We start from the raw sequence: 24,474 nt of genomic DNA on the forward strand, positions 1-24,474 counted from the left end.
ATCCCTCTGGCATGTTCTGTTTATTGTGGTGACAAGGTTTAGGTCCCTAGAGCGTGTAGCTTGGAGGGATTGGGATTTCTTTAAGTGGAGCATGTCCAAACGCTCTGGGTTTGACATAGCTTTGTATGTTAGGCAGAGATCACCTCTGAGTAGGCGATATGTGACAGAGTAAAGCTGGAGTTTTTTGAGACGGTCTGCGTAGGGCATCTGTTTGAGGCCAGTAATCTTGTTTGTGAGGTATTTCTGCGGCCTTTCCAGTTGTTGTAGATGTCTTGTGAGGTACATACCAAAAGGGATGTTGTACTCTATAATGGGTCTAATGAGTGATGAGTAGAGGGGAACAATGACCTCTTTTTTTCTGGATGAGAAACCTTTTGTGATGAGGTGTGCCATGTAGAAGGATTTCCTAACTACTGTGGTGATGTGATTATCAAAGGAGAGACTACTGTCCACCTGTGTCCCAAGGTCTCTTATCACACTTTCGGTGTTAAGTATACTACCGCCTATGTTGTAGTTCATGGGTACAGAGTTTTTACCAAAGGGGATGACAATGCACTTTTTGGCATTGAGCTTGAGGCCATGGCTTTGACACCAGCCATCTGTCTCACTGGGGCCCTTTTGGAGAATGTCCACATTGTTAGGAGTTTCGATTATGGCTCCTAGTTTGCAGACATCTGCAAACTTCATTAGCCAAAGACCTTCTCTGTTAGCCTGTACTTCAGAGAAGTAGATACCAAACAGGAGAGGACCCAGGACTGAACCCTGTGGTACTCCACTTGTCACTGGTCTGAAGTCAGATTTGGAGTCTGCTACTTTCACAGTGTGGGTTCTGTCAGTGAGCCAGTTGGCAATCCATCTTGTGACATAGGGATTTATACCTAGTTTAGTGAGTTTATCTATAATTCCAGAGTGGAGGATGGTGTCAAAAGCCTTGGCAAGTTTTAGATAGGCTATGTGAACCACCTTACCCTTATCTACGGCTTTGGATGTACACAATTCTGAGTTTATGGATGGGTAGTTGAAGTTTCCTAGATGAATGGTGTTTGGCTTAATGCATAGGAACTCCTCCTAGATAGATAGATAGATAGATAGATAGATAGATAGGTAGGTAGATAGATAGATAGATAGATAGATAGATAGATAGATAGATAGATAGATAGATAGACAGACAGACAGACAGACAGATAGATAGATAGATAGACAGAAGTCTTAATCTCAAACAGAAGTCTTAATCTCAAAATGCACGCACTCGAGGCCCTTCTCAGTATGGAGAACATCGATGTCTGTGCGGTGACAGAAACCTGGTTCAAGGCTCCTGAGAGCACCCCAGCACTACCAGGTTATACCTCATATCATGCGTTCCGGCCCCAAAATCTGGACAATACCAAGAAAGGAGGGGGGGTATCCATATTCATCAAGGACACCCACACCTCAAGACTGGTGGCAACGCACGATGCATCGGAGACCATCCAGGTGCAATTAACCATAGGCAAGACTGCTCTGCAAACTGTAGCATGTTACAGGCCACCCTCACAAACTCTGGAACCTCACATGGCTTTCCTGAAAACACTGGAGGGGATAAATGTATCACCAAACACCATCATACTAGGTGACTTCAATTACCCTAATATAGACTGGGTACACTACTCAAGTCCAAACACCCTAGCCCAAAAGTTCCTGGAATTCATAAACTCAAATGCCATGGAACAGCTAGTCACCATCCCCACAAGAGGAGAAAACATACTTGATCTCATCATCACGAACATGGGAGCACTATGTTCAACGCCGGAAGTATACCCCTCACTGGTGAGATCAGATCACAACTAATCTCGCTCCAGGTCCCCACCCCACAGCCACCTGAAATAAAAAAGACCACAGTAAAGAATTTCTCGAAAGCCGACTTCACACTTCTGAAGACTAGTGTGGGCTCCTTTAAGGCGCCCGAGCCGGTGAGAAAATAGTATTCAAGCCGCTGAATCACTTACAAATGCCTTCTACCAGCACCTGCAGGACTGCATGGATAAGGCAATCCCAAGCAAAACAAAGACTCTTTGTACCAAAGGCAAGCGTCCAGCCTGGTGGACCCCAGCCATAAACAAACTCTACAACAAAAGGAGGAAGCTACTACAAGATAGAGCAAAATCCTTAAAAGGTAAGACACCCTTGATCACTATAAGTAAAAAACTAAGAGCGCTCATAAAATCATCCAAAGCAAACTTTGAGAGAAAAATAGCTAAAGACTCAAAAGACAATCATAAGGCCTTCTTTAGCTATGTCAGAAACCTGGGAGGAAACTCCCAGATATGTTCAGAACTAGTTCAAAATAATGTGAAGATTACTGATCCTACAGACATTGCTAACATACTGGCTGACAGGTTCAGTGCAAACTCCCCCCCCTCCCCCCCAAAAGGAGAGATATCTATACCAAGCGATTGCAGTCCCCCAAACATCTCCAACACCCAAGTGAAAACTGCTCTCGCCAAAGCAAAAACACAGCATCCATGGGACCTGATTTTGGGGGGCCTGTCCAGGTATTTCAGTGCCAAAGCTTTCCAGACTCCAGTACTTCAAGGTGATTGTGAGGTGAAATTTGCTCGAGATTTGACCCAAAATGATGGTCGTTACGGACCAGTTGGTATGGAGCAGAGCTGTCCCACTTACAGGTTAGGACCAAGTCCAGGATTTTATTACCCCAGGATGGGGTGAGGACCAGTGCCGTAGCTAGAGTTTGTGCCAATAGGGTTGTCTTTGAGTTTACCGCCTCTCCCTTTCACAAAATCGTGGTGAAATGGGGCACCCTATACACAGCCTTCCCCCCTTGCAGCCATTCCAGTGTCCCATTACTTGGCTATTTCTCCTCATTTACCATAAACATTGTAATGTGCTTTACTTCTACATTGATTATTTGGATTTAATTTAAAACATTTATTTTCAATGTTATAGCACAAAACTGATAGACATTTGTTAAACAAAGCAATAAAGTCTCACAATAAAAACAGACTTAGCATTAAAACTTCTCTGACTTAGCATTAAAACTTCTCTGCCTTTGAAACTCACATTAATTGAAACAGCATTGAAACCCACATTCAAAGAAAATGCATCTGGTCAGTGATGGATAAAGTTTACCTTTGAGCTGTTTTCAAATCATAGGCCCTTGAACACATATTTAGAACCATACAAACATGCATGTCTTCTTTAATTCAATTTCTTGATTGTATTAAATTATATTCCTTGTATATTACAGCACACTTGTTAGAGTGTGTTTTAAATTTATTTTTTGAACATTTTTCCAGTAAGCAATGAAACAAAATGTATGAACCAATAATGACAAAACTGCCCAATTCAGAACATTTCCATCTAAAAAAGTCCTAAATTCAGGACTCCTAGCCATTACAATCCACCAATATCAGTAAATATTCACAATCTCTGCAGAAGTAGAAATCATCTACATAATTCCACATTAAAGAGATCTGTAACTAATTAAGGGGTTGCTATTAGAAAACAACTCTATATTTCATTGTTTCATTAACAAATAAAGTGCCTATTGCCCTTGAAGTATAAATTGCTTATGTTATATTTAAAAAAAATGATAAACTGGTAATATTGCAATAGGGAATGGATGATGAACTGCCAACAGGTTCATAGTTTCTAGGCATTTCATCCAAAGGAGGACATACTCAGGACTCCAGCACCCTTAAAGTACAACACATTATTAAGTCTCTCAATATGTCGGAAACCATAACCATTAGATGCAGACCATTTCAATAAATAATGTTACTTGTATCCCTTTTTTCTTTGACTACATGCTTTTTTCTTCTACTTTTTGACTATGGGTACTGAAAAATTCCACTCACCTTCATTTTCAGTAGTTCTTTGTAGTTCATATTTCCAGTGCTTGTAAGCTTACCTGTATGTTGTAATGATAAAAGAAGAGGTGGAAAGGCTCTGGAAATTACAGAGATGCAGATAGCAACACAAGAACAGAATGTCTTCTCGTACTTAAAATTGCATATTAGTGGAAAGGAAGAACAGGATATCTGTGCAAAAATGCACGCACAGACATGACATGACAGGTGTGTGTGACCAGACTGTTCTTAAAGAAGAATGCCCTTAAAAACAAAAACAGCATACTTTTGTTAATTAAAAAGTAAATGTGACAGTCCCTCAGCAAATAAAGTCAGAATAAAAGTGCCACCCGGGGCAGACCACCCCTCTCACCCCCACCCCCCCCAGCTACACCACTGGTGCACACTTACTGCTCCAGAGTGTTGTGTTTATGAAGCCAAGAAATGTTTGAGGATAGGTTTATAGGTAGGTGCTAGGCTATTGGCCCTGGGGCCTATACAAGCCCAGCCAAAAAGGTACCTTGGCTTTTGCCAACCAAGAAAATTATTTTCCTGTGCCACTGTTTAGCAGAGCCACAGAGGTTATCCCCGGGGTGAATTTCCTATTTCCCATCCAATCATCAAGATTTTTCTTGAAGAGTGCTAATAAGAAGCTTTGTTTGATATAGATAGGTAGTTTATTCCAGAGTATGTGAAATCTCTGGGACAGGAATCTATCCCTCCGGCATGTTCTGTTTATTGTGGTGACAAGGTTTAGGTCCCTAGAGCATGTAGCTTGGAGGTATTGGGATTTCTTTAAGTGGAGCATGTCCAAAAGCTCTGGGTTTGACATAGCTTTGTATGTTAGGCAGAGATCACCTCTGAGTAGGTGATATGTGATGGAGTAAAGCTGGAGTTTTTGAGACGGTCTGCATAGGGCATCTGTTTGAGGCCAGTAATCTTGTTTGTGAGGTATTTCTGCGGCCTTTCCAGTTGTTGTAGATGTCTTGTGAGGTACATACCAAAAGGGGCGTTGTACTCTATAATGGGTCTAATGAGTGATGAGTAGAGGGGAACAATGACCTCTTTTTTTCTGGATGAGAAACCTTTTGTGATGAGGTGTGCCAAGTAGAAGGATTTCCTAACTACTGTGACGATGTGATTATCAAAGGAGAGACTACTGTCCACCTGTGTCCCAAGGTCTCTTATCACACTTTCAATGTTAAGTATACTACCGCCTATGTTGTAGTTCATGGATACAGAGTTTTTACCAAAGGGGATGACAATGCACTTTTTGGCATTGAGCTTGAGGCCATGGCTTTGACACCAGGCATCTGTCTCAGTGAGGCCCTTTTGGAGAATGTCCACATTGTTAGGAGTTTTGATTATGGCTCCTAGTTTGCAGTCATCTGCGAACTTCATTAGCCAAAGACCTTCTCTGTTAGCCTGTACTTCAGAGAAGTAGATACCAAACAGGAGAGGACCCAGGACTGAACCCTGTGGTACTCCACTTGTCACTGGTCTGAAGTCAGATTTGGAGTCTGCTACTTTCACAGTGTGGGTTCTGTCAGTGAGCCAGTTGGCAATACATCTTGTGACATAGGGATTTATACCTAGTTTAGTGAGTTTATCTATAATTCCAGAGTGGAGGATGGTGTTGAAAGCCTTGGCAAGTTCTAGATAGGCTGTGTGAACCACCTTACCCTTGTCTACGGCTTTGGATGTACACAATTCCGAGTTTATGGATGGGTAGTCAAAGTTTCCTAGATGAATGGTGTTTGGCTTAATGCATAGGAACTCCTCCTAGATAGATAGATAGATAGATAGATAGATAGATAGATAGATAGATAGATAGATAGATAGATAGATATTTAGACAGATAGGACTTATGGGCAGAGGATGTGATAATAGGTCTTGTTATTGATAATTTGGATGTGATGATGTTCCTGATTGTTGTCTTGTCTAAAGTAGCCTGGAGGTGAGGTAGTTATTTACAGATATGGGGATACCACCACCTTTAGTGCCTTTCTGTAGTTTGGTGGGCCTGAATGTGTAGTAGGCATTGAAACCCGGCACTGATATAGTGCTCTCAATGACTTCAAACTCTGTGATGATGTATACAGTGATGTTTTTCCAGGTAAGAAGTGCTTGTAGGGAGTGAATGTATTTGCTGAGGCTCCCACTCATTCTGTTTTTGTTATGCTGGAAGCTTTTGTGAACTTTGCCTAAAAAAGGAAGTATGGTGGTTGACAAGGTTTTATACAATATAGAAAAGCTTTAAGGGGATAGGTGTAGGTTGTCTCTGGAGAAAAATTTAGGACTGTCTATCATCTCCTCCCAGGATGATATAAATTGGATTCCCTTTGAATGACACCAGAAGATAAGCCAATTGTTGAAGGAAATAATCTTTTGTTCATGTTAAGGCATCATTCTTGGTGATGGTAAAATGCTGCATACATTCATATCTGCCTTGGACACATATTCTGCGAGCTCCATCGAGCCTCTCTTCATAGAGTTGAAGGGGATACATCTCAAGTCATTTCAGCATCATCATTATCGATCCTCCTTTTCTCATTTTCTACATGGGGTCAGGGTATCATGTTGTCACCATCTCTCTCATTTCAATGCCACACTCCTGGCTTACCATAGAATCATAGGAGGTTACTAGGCTAACGGCTCCAGGGCCCTTACAAGTCTAGCCAAGTTCAATGCATGTTCCCAAGGGTGTCTGGTTCAAGCAGCCACTAAAATCTGCACCTATTGCCTCTGTCCAGGAAGGACATAGGTTGAACCCCCGGGGTGAATTTCCGGTTACCCATCCAGTCATCCAAATTATGCTTAAATAGGGCCAATGAGAGGCTTTGTTTCACATTAATAGGAAGCATATTCCAAAAGTGGAACAACCTCTGTGAGACAAATCTGCCTCTCCAGAAAGTTCTGTTGATATCACATGCCAGGTTAAGGTCCTCTGAGCGAGTGAACTGTATGCCATTTGACTTGTGAATGTGCAACATTTCCATTAAAAACTGGGTCAGAGATCACTCCATATGCAAGGCACAGGTACCATCTGAGCAGTCTGTATGACACAGAGCAAAGTGACAATGATTTCAGATGGTCTGCATAAGACAGATCTTGAAAACCCTGAATTTTCTTTGTAAGGAATCTTTGTGGTGTCTCCAATTGCTGCAGGTGTTTGGAAAGGAACATACCAAAAAGAAGTGTTGTACTCTATTATTGGCCTGATGAGGGAAGAGTATGGGGGTTATAACTTCTTTTTTTCTGAAGACAGTGTCCTTACTTATGTGATGAGCAGTATAAAATGCCCTTCTTACCACTGTGGAGACACGGTGATCAAAGTTAAGGTTGCTGTCAACCTGTGTGCCCAGACCTCTCACCAGTGACTGTATGCTTAGGGTATTGCTATTGATGTGGTAATCTGCAGGTACATCACCCTTGCTAAAGGGGATTATAATGCATTTTTTTGCATTAAGTTTAAGACCATGACTTTGGCACCAGCCATTAGTCTGCGTAAATCCATCTTGCAGGATGTTGACATCACTAGGGGTTACCATGATTCTTCCCAGTTTGTAGTCATCAGCAAACTTTGTCAGCCACAGTCCTTTAGTTTTAGCCTGTACTTTGGAGAAGTAGATTCTGAACAGTAGGGGTCTCAGAACTGATCCCTGTGGGACACCACTTATTACAGGTCTGCTGGGGGTAGTGGAGTGCCCTATTTTAGCTGTATGAGTTCTATCAGTGAGACAGTTTGCAACCCACCTGACAATATATGGGTTAATATGCAGCTGAATGAGTTTATCAATGATGCCTGAGGGGGGAATTGTGTCAAAGGCCTTGGCTAAGAGGTAGGCCGTACGCACAGATTTGCCCTCGTCTAGGGCTTTGGTGACTGTCTAGAAGTCCACCAAGTTTAACAGGCATGAGCTCCCCGTGGCAAAGCCAAACTGGGTGGGGTCGAGTGTTTGGAGATTTACTATATCTTTGTTAATAAGGTCCATGATTGTTTGTTCCATGGCATTGCAGACAAAGCTGGTCAGGCTAATGGGTCTATAGTTCCCTGCGTCTATGGATACACCCCCTTTGTGCAAAGTGCTAACAGTAGCTGTTTTCCATTCTGCTGGGATGAAAGTGCTTAGGCTGTGATTGAAAAGTGTGCCCAATGGTGATGCTAATTCCTGTTTTAACTAAGATATTGAATCGTGCACATGTTTGCCTCAAGGGGTTTTCATCTGGGAACCTGTGACTATTAAATGTAAATTTTGTGGTGATTGCTTCTTGTGTACTTTGTTTGTGAGGTTGTTGAAGGTAATTGTTTTTTAGATCACATTTCGGAAGCCTTTATGGCTAAGGTAGGCTTCATTTAAGAGCCTCAGCCTATGGATGTGTTTGGTTTGTTCTTACAATGCCCACTTCAACCAAGCTGATGACAGAGATAGTTATAAAGTGCAAATCCATAATTCCAGATGCTAAATAATGTGGCCTGCAGAGGAAATGACACCACTGGGGTTCAGAGTTGATTTACTCGAGCGCTATCTGTCTGAATCAGTCTTAAACAAAACATCTAAATCTACACACAAAGAATAATGTGCCTCTTAGTCAACTAGTATTATGCACACTAAGAATTTATGGACTCGATTATATAAAGCAAGTTGAGGGCCTGTTTCTATACAGTCCAGCATGCCTAAGAATGGTTATATGTGATGAGCAGTGCCATGCAAACACAGTTAATTTATAACAGTGCAGAAAAGTTAAAACAATTCAAATGATCCCACTGGCTAATAACAACACAGTTCATTTTCAGGTTCTACAGCAATCAGAGTCTTAGCAGTGGCTACTTTTTTCTCTACTCCAACTAGAGTTAAAATAAAGCTATTTCTGCTCATATCAAAATAACATTTCCAAAAAATAAGTACAGATCTATTGCAGTAAGTCAGAACAAATGAAAAACTACTTATTTCAGTGTTTCCTGGCTGGTAGTTTGTGAAAATTTTAAGCTTGTTTCCTGCCTTTCCTGTAACTAGTCTAGTCTAGATACAGATTTGCTGTATTCAGGACTATTTGTAAGCTTCTGAGCCCCAAGCCTTTCTGTGTTGGAGGGAAGCTTTCTAGCTTATCAGTGGGAGTGGTAAGCACTAGGTAGCCTATCTACCACAAGAGGAGTGGTTTCTGGCCTGGAAATTGTAGTTTATTGGCCGTTTGGGCAGTTTTCATCTCTTTCAACTTTCTGGTATAAAAGCCTGCGTTTGCACTTGTTTTGTGCCTTTCCTGTAACTAGTCTAGTCCAGATACAGCTTTGCTGTATCCAGGACTGTTTGTAAGCATCTTTGCAGTGCCAAAGTCTGCTCTTCAATTTTCCCTTAGATCTGCTAGTTCTCTCCTCTCCTGCACTTTTACTAACTTATTAGTCTAGCACTTTACCAGACTTCTGCTAGCAATTATTTTAGCACACAAAAGTGTTACCAGCACCCAGTGTTCTACAAGGAAACATCTCCAGTACGTTTTACTAATACCCACCCCTCCAGGAATGTCTAAACAGCAGTTCCCTCTGCTTTCTCCTATTAACCTAGTGAACTTGGACATCCTGAGGCAATGTAGCAACTGCCTCACATATACTGACAACCCTCTCCTCTTACCTCCCAACACTCAGACTTGTGAGAGATGCACTTATATATCCAAACTGGAAGCAACGCATTCTCCAGCCAAGACTGGAATAGCTGATCAAGAGGAGAAGGTCAACACTTGCCCCACACCACATGGAACACATAGCCCTCCAGTACACACACCCACACTGCCTTCACATAAAAACACAAACCACCCACCCACCTTCGCAGAGGATCTCAATAAAAATCTACCCAAACAGCAGAGTCCTCCAAGGCAGAAAAGCACTTCACCACCACAACTCAACACTAATCACGAGACACATAACTCTCCTAAACAGTGTGCCACTCAACCAGAGCCCCTGAGGTAAAACAGCATGCCCAACGCACAGGTCATAAGTGACTGGATAGTGAGGCACACTGATGTCCCACTCACTAGGTTGAATAATGAAAAAGTAACAGTCAGCTTCCTGTGAGGCATCAGGATCCATAACGTACGCACTCAGGTCCCCTTAACAACAGGTACAAATATGACTCTGTCATTGTACATGTGGGTGTGAATGACCTAAGACTTCCCTCCCTGGACAACATGAAAAGAGACATGGTGGAGGTGAGTATGACCCTAGCTCTGAGCAGTATCCTACCATCACCCTGAATAATACCGCAGTACAAGCAGAAAATGACTGATTTCAACAATTGGCTAGTTTTTTGGTGTCATTCTAAGGGGATACAGTATCTATCTGCCTGGGATAACATGATTGACAGACCTCGATGCTTTGCTAGAGATGGCCTGCATTTTTCCCCCTTGGGCTTTGAGATACTGGCCAGGGCTCTTGCTACCCCTATAGTACCTTTTTTAGGCAGTGTTCCATAAACCAAATTACCACAGTAACAGCTACAAATAAATGCAATCTGAGGTCATGCTGCTCAACCCTAGAAGTCTAAATTTCAAAATGCAATCGCTCGAAGCACTCTTTAAAATGGAGAACATCAACATTTGTGCTGTAACAGAGACCTGGTTCAAGGCAGCAGAAAGCACCTCTGCACTACCAGGCTATAACTCATTCCATACCTTTCAGCCTCAGAATTTGGATCGAACCTCAAAAGGTGGTTTTGTTTCCATATTCATAAAGGATGAGCACACCTCCAGACTGGTAGCCCAACATAACGCATCTTAGATACTTCAGGTGCAGCTAACATTGGGTAAGAGAGTCGTAGCCTGCTATAGGTCCCCAACCATGTCCCAAGACTCACACTCCACATTCCTAAGCACTCTGGAGAATACTAGGGTCCAACCTAACAATTTCATACTGGGGGACTCCAACTACCCATACATTAACTGGGAAAACTATTCATGTACCAATACACTTGCCCAACGTTTCCTGGAGTTCATTAATTCCAATGCCCTGGACCAGCTCATTCTTACCCCCACTAGAGGAAGCAACATCCTTGACCTGGTCATTACTAACATGGGCAACCATTGCTCTACACCAATACTCAACTCTTCCCTGGTTAGATCCGACCACAAACTAATCACCTTGGAAATCCACATCCCTCCCACCCTCCCCCAGCAAAGGTAACCACCATGAAAAATTTCTCAAAAGCTAACTTTGGGCTCCTAAAAACAGAGGAGGCTAACTTCACGGCACCCATGCAAATGGAGAATAGTTGCGTGATCTCCGAATCATACACCAGTGCACTGTACAAACAAGTACACAAATCCATGGATCTCGCTATACTCAATAGAACCAATATGATCACCTCCAAAAAAGGAAGCCAATCTGGTGGTCACCTGCTATAAACAAACTGTGCAACAGAAGGAGGAAACTGATGCAGAGTAAGGTGAAGTACCAAAACTGGAAAAACTCCCTTATCAGCCTCAACAAAAAGTTGAGATCCCTCATCAAATCCTCTAAAGCTAGCTATGAAAACAGAATTGCAGCAGATAGTAAAGACAACCACAAGGCCTTTTATAGTTAAGTAAAGAATCTCCACAACAATACCCAGATTTGCACTGAGCTACTGCACAATGATACCTCCTATCCCGAGCCAACAGATATTGCCAGTATACTGGCTGACAGATTCAGTGCCAACTTTACCCCTCTCCCCCCCAAAGGACCAATCACAGTACCAGTAGATTGCCAGGCTCCCAGTTTTACTGCTGCACAGGTTAAAATAGCACTGTCCAAGGCCAAGAATACAGCTTCTATGGGATCTGACAATATCCCTGGCTATGTTCCACATGAACTACAGAGTGAACTGGCATCTCACCTGTGTGCTCTGTTCAGTCACAGCCTCACCTCAGGCTTTGTCCCTACCGAATGGCACACTGCTACAGTCAACCCTCTCCACAAAGGAGGAGCAACTACAGACCCTGGGAACTATCACCCCATTAACCTGATGAGTCTGATATGCAAAGCTATGGAACACATCATCATGGACCTAATAAACAAGGATATAGAGAATCTCCAAACTCTGGATCCCACACAGTTTGGTTTTGTGAAGAGTAGATCATGCCTGCTCAACCTGGTCAGTCACCAGAGCTGTGGATGATGGCAGCCTACCTTGATCTGGCCAAGGCCTTTGATACCGTTCCCCACTCAGGAATCATAAAATAACTCACTAAGGTAGGCATCAACCCCTATATCACTAGGTGGGTTGCAAACAGGCTCACAGATAGAACCCACAGTGTGAAAGTAGCTGACTCCAAGTCAGACTGCTGACCAGTCATGAGTGGAGTCCCACAGAGTTCAGTCCTGGGTTCTCTCCTGTTTAGTATCTACTTTGCTGAAGTCCAGGCCAACACAAAGGGACTCTGGATGACAAAGTTCATAAACAAATGCAAGTTGGAAGCTATTATTAACTGCCCAAATGATGTTGACATCCTACAGAAAGGCCTGACTTAGATCAACTGCTGGTGACAGAACCATGGCCTTAAACTCAATGCCAAAAAAAGTGTTGTCATCCTCTTTGGGAAAAACCCAGTTCCCATGAATTACCACATCAATGGTATTCCACCGAACACAGAAGGTGTTATAAGAGATCTGAAAACACAGGTTGACAGTAACCTCTCTTTTGACCACCACATTACCAGTTTGGTCAGAAAGTCCTTCTATATGGCACATCTCTTTACTAAGGGTTTTGCATCCAGGAAGAAAGAGGTCATTGTCTCTCTCTACTCTTCCCTCATTAGACCAATCATCGAGTACAATGCCTCATTTGGCATGTACCTCACTAGACACCTACAACAACTGGAGAGGCTGCAAAAGTACCTCACAAAGACGATCATAGGCCTTAAACACTTGTCCTATTATGGACAGACTCAAAAAACTTCAACTAATCTCTGTCTCATATCACCTACTTAGAGGTGATCTCTGCTTGACTTACAAAGCCATGTCTGACCCAGCTCTGTTAGAAATGCTACATCTAAAGAAATCCCAATCCCTCCACACCACATGCTCCAGAGACCTCAACCTCATTACCACAATCAATAGAACATGCTGGAGGGACAGGTTCATAACCCAGAGACTGCCCATGCTATGGAATAGACTTCCCATGCATATTCAGCAGAGCACCTCACTAGCCCTCTTCAAGAGAAATCTTGATGAGGGGATGGGAAATAGAAAATTCACCCCAGGGATCACTCCAGTGGCTCTACTCGACAGAGGTACTGGGAACTAAGGTCAGGTGGCACAATGCCAGGGTAATCCTATGGGCTAGGCTTGTAAAGACTCCAGGGCCATTAGCCTAGTACACACCTATGAACCTATGAAATCCAATATACAGTTGACACAAACAGTGATGAGGTCAGCAAGAGTTGAGCAGCTATGTGCTAATGAACCAAAAATCACACAAATGCAGTTAATTTATAACAGTGCTGAAACATTTAAAATATTCAAGTGAGCCCACTGTCTGATGAAGCTCTGGTTCCCTCTGGCCTGGCTTAGCATCCAGGTATTCCCTTACCTACTGTTCCATTCCCTGTAACTTGTTCATTGTCTAATCCTCTTCATGACCAGCTGTCCACAGCTTGTCTTATACCATTGTCATCCCCATGTTTTGTATGTATATCAAACGGTCTGTCTGTGCCTGTGTTTTATGCTATTTGACCTAATTCCTACTCTTCTCAAATCATCCCTTTGTCACCCATGTCTGTTTATGTACAAACCATGCCCTTCTTCTTTATATATTTAAAATTAGGCTCTCTACCTCATAAAATGCCCTTCCTTCCACCCATATGTCATATCTTATGGCTAGTACTTCTGTCTAATAACTGTTTTCTTCTTTTGTGCATCCCTGTCTTCCCCTTTCTTCTCCATTTCAATGATGAACTGGGATCGCACTTTGATGTCTTTATTATCAGCTAGCTATCTGGAGTGGTAGCTATATGGCACTTCATGCATGTGTAATTACACATAAACTAATGTGCTTTGGCAGTAATATTGACTAGATCTGTTACACGGCAGTCTGTAATGCCACTCATTTATTATTTAAGCATTTAAGCATTGCTGTGATATTGAGTAGATCTGTCACACGGCAGTCTGTAATGCCACTCATTTATTATTTAAGCATTGCTGTGATATTGATGAGATCTGACACACTGCAGTCAGTAATGCCACTCATCTATTGTTTGAGCATTGCTATGATATTGACTAGATCTGTCACACAGCAGTCGGTAACGCCACTCATTTATTGTTTAAGCATTGCTGTGATATTAACGAGATCTCTCACATGGCCATTCAGTAGCATCACTCATTTATTGTTTAAGCATTGCTGTGATATTGACTAGATCTGTCACACAGCAGTCGGTAACGCCACTCATTTATTGTTTAAGCATTGCTGTGATATTAACGAGATCTATCACATGGCCGTTCAGTAGCATCACTCATTTATTGTTTAAGCATTGCTGTGATATTGACAAGATCTGCACACAGCAGTCGGTAATGCCACTCATTTATTATTTAAGCATTGCTGTGATATTGACTAGATCTGTCACACGGCAGTCTGCAGTGCCACATCATGCTGAGTTTCCCCTGTAACATGGCACTGCAGCTGTGGTTTACTTTGCACTCATTTCCTCAGTTAGCCAGTGTAATGCTAGCTATGATACATATCTGATTATGTTTGGGCTATGCAGCAATCCATATCTCATGTTATTTATTGGGTGGCGCAGTGGTGCAGCAATTAATGTTGTTGCCTAACAGCAAGAGGCTCTCCAGTTTGATTTTTGGCTGGGGAGCCTTCTGTGCAGAGTCTGCATGTCCTCCCTGCATTCACATGGCTTTCCTCTGGGTTTTCTGGTTTCCTCCCACAATCCAAAGATGTGTCTGGAGTGTTTCTCCCCAGACTTCTACTAAAAATAGGCTTTGTGCTAGTCGGACTTTCCCAGTCAGCAAACATTAAATAAAATAAATAAATAATAATGTTAAGTCACAGATACCAGCATTTGTCTATGAATCTCCACCAATATTTAGAAAATAATGTGTGATGGAAGAGAGAGCAGGGTTAGATCATGGCAACTTATAATTCATATGACCACTCATGTACAGTGCCAGGCCACCTGGTCACCACTATCCTCTGTGATCATTTTAGTGCAGGCAAGAGTCTAGTACAAAGATTTGTGTGTATTGCTCTAATATTATGAATATCTCCATGGATGTTTTTTCTTTCAAATACATTTATATAGCCCACAAATGTTTTCTTTGAAATATATTTATAACCGCAAAGAGAGAAAGAGTATATTTGCTGGCTTTAGCCAAGAACTTTATCCTGTAGTCTTGAGTCTGATTTATTCAATTTACACATGCAAATAGTGTCTCTCTGAGCAAGTCATGTAGCCAGGCATACCTGGTTAACATATAAATAAAAAAATATTTAAAGCTTTCTAGTGCATGTATGCTTTCCAGAACAGTCCATGAGTCTAGTTCACCTTTAGTACTGTGCGTGCTAAATAAGTAAACTCTGTGACTGTGGTTGTTAGGGTTTTGTGACAAGAAAGTTTGTGGTGTATTGAGTAAAAGGTGAAATTGGCACAGAATGTTTACGTGTTTTCCAGCACTATGACTTTCTTGCTTAGGAATACAACAGTAAGGTACATAACTGAGATCTTATCATTAAGATGTGTGCCTAATGATACTAATTGCTTCAGTGCTTTAAAGTAGAGTATATTTGCATGCTTCTAAGTAAATGTAGAGGTTAAAGTGCTGCCCATGGAGCATCAAACCAAAAAGTCACTGTGCAAAGCTGCTATATGTTATTAAGACAGTTGTCTTTTTGATTCATGACTTTATATTCTGGCTTTGCAATTTAAGATGTAGCTGTTCATAACTGTTTAACAAAAAAGTAGAAAATGAGCATACTGTCCAATACAGTTAAATTAATAAATCAACACTCCTTCAAATTATTACAAATATAAAGTTTTATTGTGGAGCAATGGAATTTGCCTCCCCCTCAAAAATAACATAACAGTACTGATATGGGTTAATCATAGCTGAATTGAGTTCATCACAATCTTGGCAGTTTGTATTCATGAATATATCAAACTAGCAGGAGTGATAGACCCCTTTGTGGCAGTTTTTCAGTCTATCTGATGGCAGGCAGGTCGTCAAAATAGGTAGAGGTGTAAATAGACACAGCACCGTGCATGGCATCTGTGGCAACCTTTGCCACAAGGATGAAAGTTAACGTAACTCTTTAAATTCTAAATTGAATTTAGCATAAGGTGAATGTGTTACTGGGTGGCACAAGTGCTGTCCCGCCATACCAGCAGGTTCTCTGATATAATTCTCACGGGGGGGTACCTTCCATTTGGAGTCTGCATGCCCTTCTTAAATTTATATGGGTTTTCTCCATGTACTTTAGTTCCTTCTACATCCCACAGGCATGAGGTAGATAGACTGGTGATTGTAAACTGTCCATTGGTGTATGTGTGATAGAGGGGAGAGGCCTGATAACCTACTTCCCCTGTCTATTAGTACAACTAACAGATACAATGTAATACAATGCAACTAACTACTTAAAACAGCAGTAGGCAGCACCATTTTTTTGCTGTAAAGTATAAAATAAAAGTGAATAGTTTAGGAAACTGCTAAAGTACAGTTGCTATATAAGAAATGTGCAAAAAATACTTATTTTTGTCTTTTCAATAGTGGATTGCTCCACCTGAAAGCAGATTCTCAGCAATCAGTAGCAAAGTTGCACAACAATGAGCAGCTCTGAGTATCTATGCCAAAGTCCATGCAAACATGAGGCTTAAATCTGAGCAAAGGGCAACAATCAGGAAAGCATACAATAAGCCTGCCATCAGCCATCTTCCTTTTATAAAATGATTTGTTTGGCAAGATCTGACAGAACAGGAAAACATGTCTAGGAAGTGGATCATATAAAGATGTTCTCTGGTAATGCAGGTTTTGTCATATCTGGAAAAGGAATCAGATACAAAGGATAAAATGTAAGATGAGAAATACTGTCACTTACAGCCATGGATTAGGTCATGGTACTCGCAATATACAGCAAAATACTTGAAACTTGCTGTAACATGCATTATTTGTGGCTCTCCTTAAACCTCAAAAAATCTATCTATAACAATATTCTAGTCCTCCAGCAACAATGTGTTCAACCCTGTAATAACACCCATAAGCAATGTCTAACACATATTACACACACCTACACACACAAGGAACATGTAAGGCAACCATAAAAACTGAACTGATAAATTTTAATATTAACAGCCAAAATCTCATGCTGTACTACTCAAGCACTAAAATAATAAGCCCCCAAGCATGGAGCTTCAGTGACCAGAAATACTAGAAATATTAGCACACTGTTCAGGTAAATCCCGAATAAATGCAACCACTGTTATCCAACATCTATTTAACTAAATAACCAGCAAAAGCAAATGTGATATCAAATGAAGTCCATTCTGATGTAGAACCAATTCTTGTCATAGCTGGTTGCAATTTATGGGACGTCCCTAAGTGTGCCAAAAAAAGCAAAGCACGTAAGTGTTTCTTTAATGATATTTGTTTCTGATTCCCTATGTGATGACCCCACTTAAACCTGGGACAGTAACTAAGAAACCTTAGTCCTCAGCATTGTCTCTGGCAAGGGAGCTTCACTGAAAGCAGAGATATAAATACCCAATTTACCTTAAAAGGACACTAAGAACAGGCTCCAAATCTGGGGCTGGACTATATGCATCACTTCAGGTCCCCAAATTGAGTCTTTACACTAACTGTTACAGAGCACTGTGCCCAAGTTCTAGGTATTTGCCACACTCACTCTTAAATACTTGCTATTCACACAAACACTGTTGGGAAAGATTGGCACACATTTACCTGCTAAATCCTCTTACCCAAATTACAAGGTAATGGCTGCCAGCAGTCAAATGCCACAATACCCTTCAAAAATGTTGTTCATTATATGGGGTAAAATAAATATTGATATAAATGGTAACATGTTATCCAAGCAGTACGGCTTTTCAGAGGGCCCTGGTGTTATCACAATAAGCATAAACACTCTCAGGTTACTAAAAGTGCTTTCTAAATAACCAGCCACCATCAAAGGTAGTAAAATATTTAATAATAAATAAAATGATTTAAATATGTATACACTAAATAACTGATTCTAATAAACCACAGAGTTTCACACACAGGAATTATGAAAATAACACTGCATTACAGATTTCACACTGATTATAGAAAAAACTCTAACTATACTTCCCTAACTATCTTAAGAGTAATTATCCCTGTCTAATCTAATTATCTCAGCAAGGCAAGATGATACTCTTACATCTGTCAGGCAAGATAAGAATTTATGCCTACTCTTCAGGCTGTTGTCTGGTCCTCAGTGACTGGAATAAGAGCTCCTACTATTATTGCTGAACAGCTCTGGAAAACAAACTGAGTGACAAACTGAGTGAGAACTACTGATGTGGAAAACAACAACAGACAACTGAACAACTGAGCAAATACAAAAGCTACTGAACTTTGACTCAGAACCTGCTTTTATAGCAGAATATTTTTTTACATCAGAAAGCTGTTAAAGTTCTACTCTTTCATGACAGACTTTAAAAAGTAAACAAAATAGCTGCTGTGGAGATTCTATTCCTTTCAGCTCAGGCACATGATGACATCACATCAAGGTAAGCTGACTGGCATAACCTACATTCAGATTTCTTTTTTAAAATAAATGTGTACATTTAGTCAGCCAAAAGAACACAGTTTAATTCAAAGATCTTCCATAAATCAAAGTAATAATCAAAAAACATTAACTTATTTCAAAATTATAGCTATTCATGCTGGCATATATAACACATGGTAATTTACAATTATTTAAGTATTTCCAAAACTTCAGCCAGTCATGCTAGCAGGGATAACAGTATATAATATCCTCATAGCCCAAGGGAACCGGGTACTGAGTTACATCTGTTTTAGGTAAACCCACACCAAATATACTGTACAGTGCCATCTTTAGAAACCCTAAAAACACTTTAATCAAAAAAGATTGCACAGAGTGGAAAACCAAACTTCCTTTCTTTATCTCAAAGTTCCTAACACATTTTAAGCCACTTCAAAGTCAGAAAACTCAACAAGTTAACAATTTAACATATAGTAGTATTCAGTTGGATATCTTCACAGACGCGCTTACAGAAAACCCTGATCCAAAGTTTGCAACCATCTGCCAGCCACCATAATACAAAAGACCTTCTAATACCAACTCCTCTGACCTGCAGAGCTTAGACAAGTTATTACTCTGTTATAGCCATCTACCAGCCTACTATAATCCATAACACTTTCCGTTCCCATCTTCTATGACCTGCAGAGTGGAAACAAGCTATTACAGAATTTTCAAAGAACTTCTGACCCCCAAATACCCCACTGTTTACCACAAGCCACCCAAGAGAAGCAAAAATTTAGAGCCATCTGCCAGCCTACCATAATACAAAAGGCCTTTCAATCTCAACTCCTCTGACCTGCAGAGCTTAGACAAGTTATTGCAGAATTTTGAAAGGAAGGCACTGGAAAGGCAAGCTGGATATCAGTCAAGAAAAATTTATTGTTGACACCAAAGCACACTGACAAAAAAAGATAAATCCATACCCAGCTTTTGAAATCTTAACATCCAAGTAATTCATTCCATTGTAGATTATTTCATATGTAAACCTAAGAAAGTCTATACTATTAGTTAAATAATCTAAAAAGGGCGACCACGGTGGTGCAGTGGTTAGTATTGCCACCTCACAGCAAGAGGTTCTCCAATTCGATTCTCAGCTGGGGTGCCTTCTGTGCGGAGTCTGCATGTCCTCCCTGTGGTCGCATGGGTTTCCTCCAGGTGCTCCGGTTTCCTCCCACATCCCAAAGACATGCAGTAGGTGGACTGGACACTCTAAATTGGCCCTAGGTGTGAGTGTGCGCGTATATGTGCCTTCTGTGGAAGGTTGGGTGCCGGACTGGCAACTCGACACTGTAAAACTCCACTGCCAATCATGAGCGGACAGATGATCCACTGTGGCAACCCCTAACTGGGAAAAGTCAAAAGAGGAAGAAGTTAAATAATCTAAAAACTTCTCCTCAGAACCAGTCCAAAAAAGGCAAATGTAATCCAGAAAACGGGCATAAAACTTCCAATATTGTGTATATTCACAGTTAAAAACAAACATTATCCCAACATGATAGAATTATGAAAACCAGCAAACCAGAAGAACAGCAAAAACAAAGGAATAAATCACACAGGCTGGAATCCCCATGTAAAATCCAAAGTTTCAATTCCAAATAGAATGGTAAGCCCTTTCGTTTGGTAGATATTACCAAACTTCTTCAGACAAAGTGAAAAGCTTTTATTATTTTCATATTTTGTATTACGTAGGCTTGGATTAAGAGATTATTTTAGAAAATATATACATACATAAATATGTATATTTATAATATATATTATATATAGTTATATATGTATTAGTGTATATTTTTATAATTTTTATTGCCTTGCTTTATAGGTTGGTATTAAGTGATTTCAGGTAGGGTATGCTAGTTGTCTACTGATGTACTATGTTCTTCATCTGTAAATATGTTTGTAATTAATTGCTATGTTAAATTGTTAATTGCTATGTAATCCAATATAACTACTGTCTGTTTATTTTAACTGTGGAGCTTTTCTCACCGGGCCTCCGCTGAAAATGGACCTACGTCCAGTCGGACACTCCCGGTCAACAAATGTAAATAAATAAATAAATTATGTATTAATATATTTGCATTTGCTTTTCACTTTGTATGATAGAATTATATTTGCATATGTTGGTACACAATGTGCCCCCATTGCTACCCCCTTCAACTGCCTAAAATATTTACCATCAAAGTAAATAAAATTATTCTTCAGAACCACATTCATTAAAGTTAAACATATACGAGAATCATTAGATACAATATTGCTGTTGTCAAATAAAACTTCTTCTAACCACTCCATAACAGTGTAATGGGGTATAGAGGTGAATAGGTCTATAATATCTATGGTTATAAATATTAAGTCCTCAGAATATAAGCCATTGTTAATTTTGGATAGCAAATCCCAAGTATCTTTAATAACATTGGTCGCTTCCAGTGATATTTTCTTTAATTTTTAATCAATATATTTAGCTAATGGAGCTGTAACTGAGCCTTTAGCAGAAACTATAGCCCTGAGGGGGGGGGGGGGGATTATGGACATCTCTGTAGATATTAGGGATCCCGAAAATGGAAGGGACCCTAGGTTTGTCCACATGAAGGAAAGCAAAAGTGTCACTATTTATAAGTCCCTCAAACAGTAAATCTTTCAAACACACATATTTTCTTGTAGGCTATATGCACTTCATTTAAAGAAGTCTACGGTATTTACTGTCATCACTTAAGATGTCCAACGTTTTTCCTTCATATATTATTTTGTCCATAAAAATCACCCACCCCACTCCTTGTTAGACTTCACAATTCTTAAGTTTCTGTTTTTCTTACATGCTTCTAAAATATTTCTCTCTTCCTTTGTTAAATTAGGTCTCACCTTGTTTTTACTGAGGGCTTCTCTAAGTTCCTTCTCAACCATTACTTCAAAATTCAAAAATGCATAATTTGTATACAAAGAATTCCTGACCAGCAGACACCCACTATTTATCTGAAGCTTCCCAAGTGAAGCAAAGCTTTACAGCCATCTGCCAGCCTACCATAATTCAAATCGTCTTCCAATCACAACTCTTCTAACCTGCAGAGTGAAAATAAGATATTACAGAATTTGCAAAGAATTACTGGCCACCAGATGCCCCACTATTTACCCCAAGCCACACAATCAAAGCAAAAAGTTGCAGCCATCTGCCACCCTACCATAATCAAAAAGGCCTTCCTATCCCAACTCCTCTGTGTTGCAGGGCAGAAACAAGCTATTACAAAATTTGTAAAGAATTCCAGACCACCAGATGCCCCACTATTTTTCCCAAGCCACCCAAGCAAAGCACAATTTTACAGCCAATTCCCAGCTGACCAGAATCCAAAAGGCATTCTAATCACAACTCTTCTCAGCTGCAGAGCCAAATCAAGCTATTACAAAACTTGCAAGAATTTCTGACCACCAGATGCCGCACTACTTACCCCAAGCCAGAGAAGTGAATCAAAAATTACCAGCCATCTGCGAGCCTATCATAATACAAAAGGCCTTCCAATCTCAATTACACATATCTTTGGAGTGAAACAAACTATTGCAAAATTTGCAAGAATTACTCACCACCAGATGCCCCACTTTTACTCTGAGCCACCCAAGCGAAGCAAAAGTTTACAGTCATCTACCAGCCCATTATCATCCAAAAGGCCTACCAATTCCAAGCTTTTTGTCCAGCAGAGTGGGAACATGCAACTATAACATTTGCAAAGAATTCCTGACCAACAAACACCCCAATATTTACACCAAACCATCCAAACAAACCAAAAATTTACAGCACTCTGCCAGCCTTACCATAAAAGAAAATGCCATTGATTCCCAACTTCTCTGAGTTGCGGTGCAGAAAGAAGCTACTACAGAATTTGTAAAGAATTTCTGGCCACCAGACACCCCACTATAAACCCAAAGCCACCAAAGCAAAGCAAAATTTACAGCCATCTGCCAGACTATTATAATCCAAAAGGCCTTCCAATCCCAGCTCCTATGAACTGCAGAGCAGAAACAAACCACTACAGAATTTGCAAACAATTCCTGATCACCAGACATCCCACTATTTACCCCAAGCCTCCCAAGGGAAGCAAAAATGTCCAGCCATCTGCCAGCCTCACATAATCAAAAAGGCCCTCCTATCCCAACTCCTCTGAGATGCAGAGTGGAAACAAGCTATTACAGAATTTGTAAAGAATTCCAGACCACCACATGCCCCACTATTTATCCCAAACCATGGAAGTGAAGCAAACATTTACAGCCATCTCCCAGGTGACCTTAATCTAAAAGGCATTCCAATCACAACTCCTCTGAGCTGCAGAGCCAAACCAAGCTATTGCAAAAGTTTCAAGAATTTCTGATGACCAGAAGCCCCACTACTTACCCCAAGCCATACAAGTGAATCAAAACTTTACAGTCATTTGCCAGCCTGCCATAATGCAAAAGGCATTTCAAACTCAACTCCACTGACCTACTTAATGGAAAGAAATCATTGCAGAATTTGCAAAGAATTACTTACCATCAGACTCCCCTCTATTTATCCAGAGCCACAAAGCGAAGAATAAATTTACAGACATCTTCCAGCCTACCATAATTGAAAAGGCCATCCAATCCCAACTCCTCTAACCTGTGGAGCACAAACAAGCTATCACAGACTTTGCAAAGGATTCCTGACAAACACTGTACTATTTACCCCAAACCATCGAAGCAAAGCAAAAGTTTACAGCCATCTGCAAGACTATCATAATTCAAAAGGCCTTCCAATCCAAGCTCCTCTGAAATGTGGAGCAGAAACAAGCTACTAGAGAATTTGCAAACAATTCTTGATCACCAGACACCCCACTAATTACTCCAAGCCTCCCAAGGGAAGTAAACGTTTTGAGATATCTGCCAGCCTACCATAATCCAAAAAGCCTTCAAATCCCACCTTCTCTGACCTGTGAAGGGGAGACAAGCTATTACACAATTTGTAAAGAATGCCTGACCACCAGGTGTCTCTCCACTTACCCCATGCCAACCATATGAAGCAAAACTTTACAGCCATTTGCCAGCCTACAATAATTCAAAAGAACTTCCAATCCCAACTCCTCTGAATAGTGGAGGTGAAACAAGGTACTTCAAAATTTGCAAAGGATTCCTGACCACCAAACACCCAACTATTTACCCCAAGCTGCCAAGTGAAGCAAAACTTTACAGCCATCTGCCAGCCTACCATAATCCAAATTGCTTTCCAATCAGAAGTCTTCTGACCTACAGATTGGAAATAAGATATTACAGAATTTGCAAAAATCACTGGCCACCAGATGCCCCACTATTTACCCCAAGCCAAACAAGCAAATTAAAAATTTGCAAACATCTGCCACCCTAGCATAATCAAAAAAGGCCTTCCTATCCCAACTCCTCTGAGTTGTGGAGCAGAAACAATCTATTACAGAAGTACAAAGAATTCCAGAACACCAGATGCCCCACTATTCATTCCAAGCCACTCAAGCGAAGCAAAACCTTGCAGCTATTTCCCAGCTGACCATAATCGAAAAGGCATTCCAGTCACAACTCCTCTCAGCTGCAGCACCGAACCAAGCTATTACAAAATTTGCAAGAATTCTGACTACCAGACACTCCACTAATTACCAAAGCCAGACAAGTGAATCAAAAATTTCCAGCCATCTGCCAGCCTACCATAAAAGAAAAGGCCATCCAATCTCAAATCCACTGACCTACACAGCAGAAACAAACTATTGCAGAATTTGCAAAGAATTACTGATCACCACCTGTCCCACTTTGACCCCAAGCCACCCAAGTGAAGCAAAAATTTACAACCATCTGCCAGCCAACTATAAACCAAAAGGCCTACCAATCCCAACTCTTTTATC

Source organism: Protopterus annectens, chromosome 6.part0, assembly GCF_019279795.1.
Source record: "Protopterus annectens isolate FY-2018-M chromosome 6.part0, PAN1.0, whole genome shotgun sequence".
NCBI lineage: Eukaryota > Metazoa > Chordata > Ceratodontiformes > Protopteridae > Protopterus > Protopterus annectens.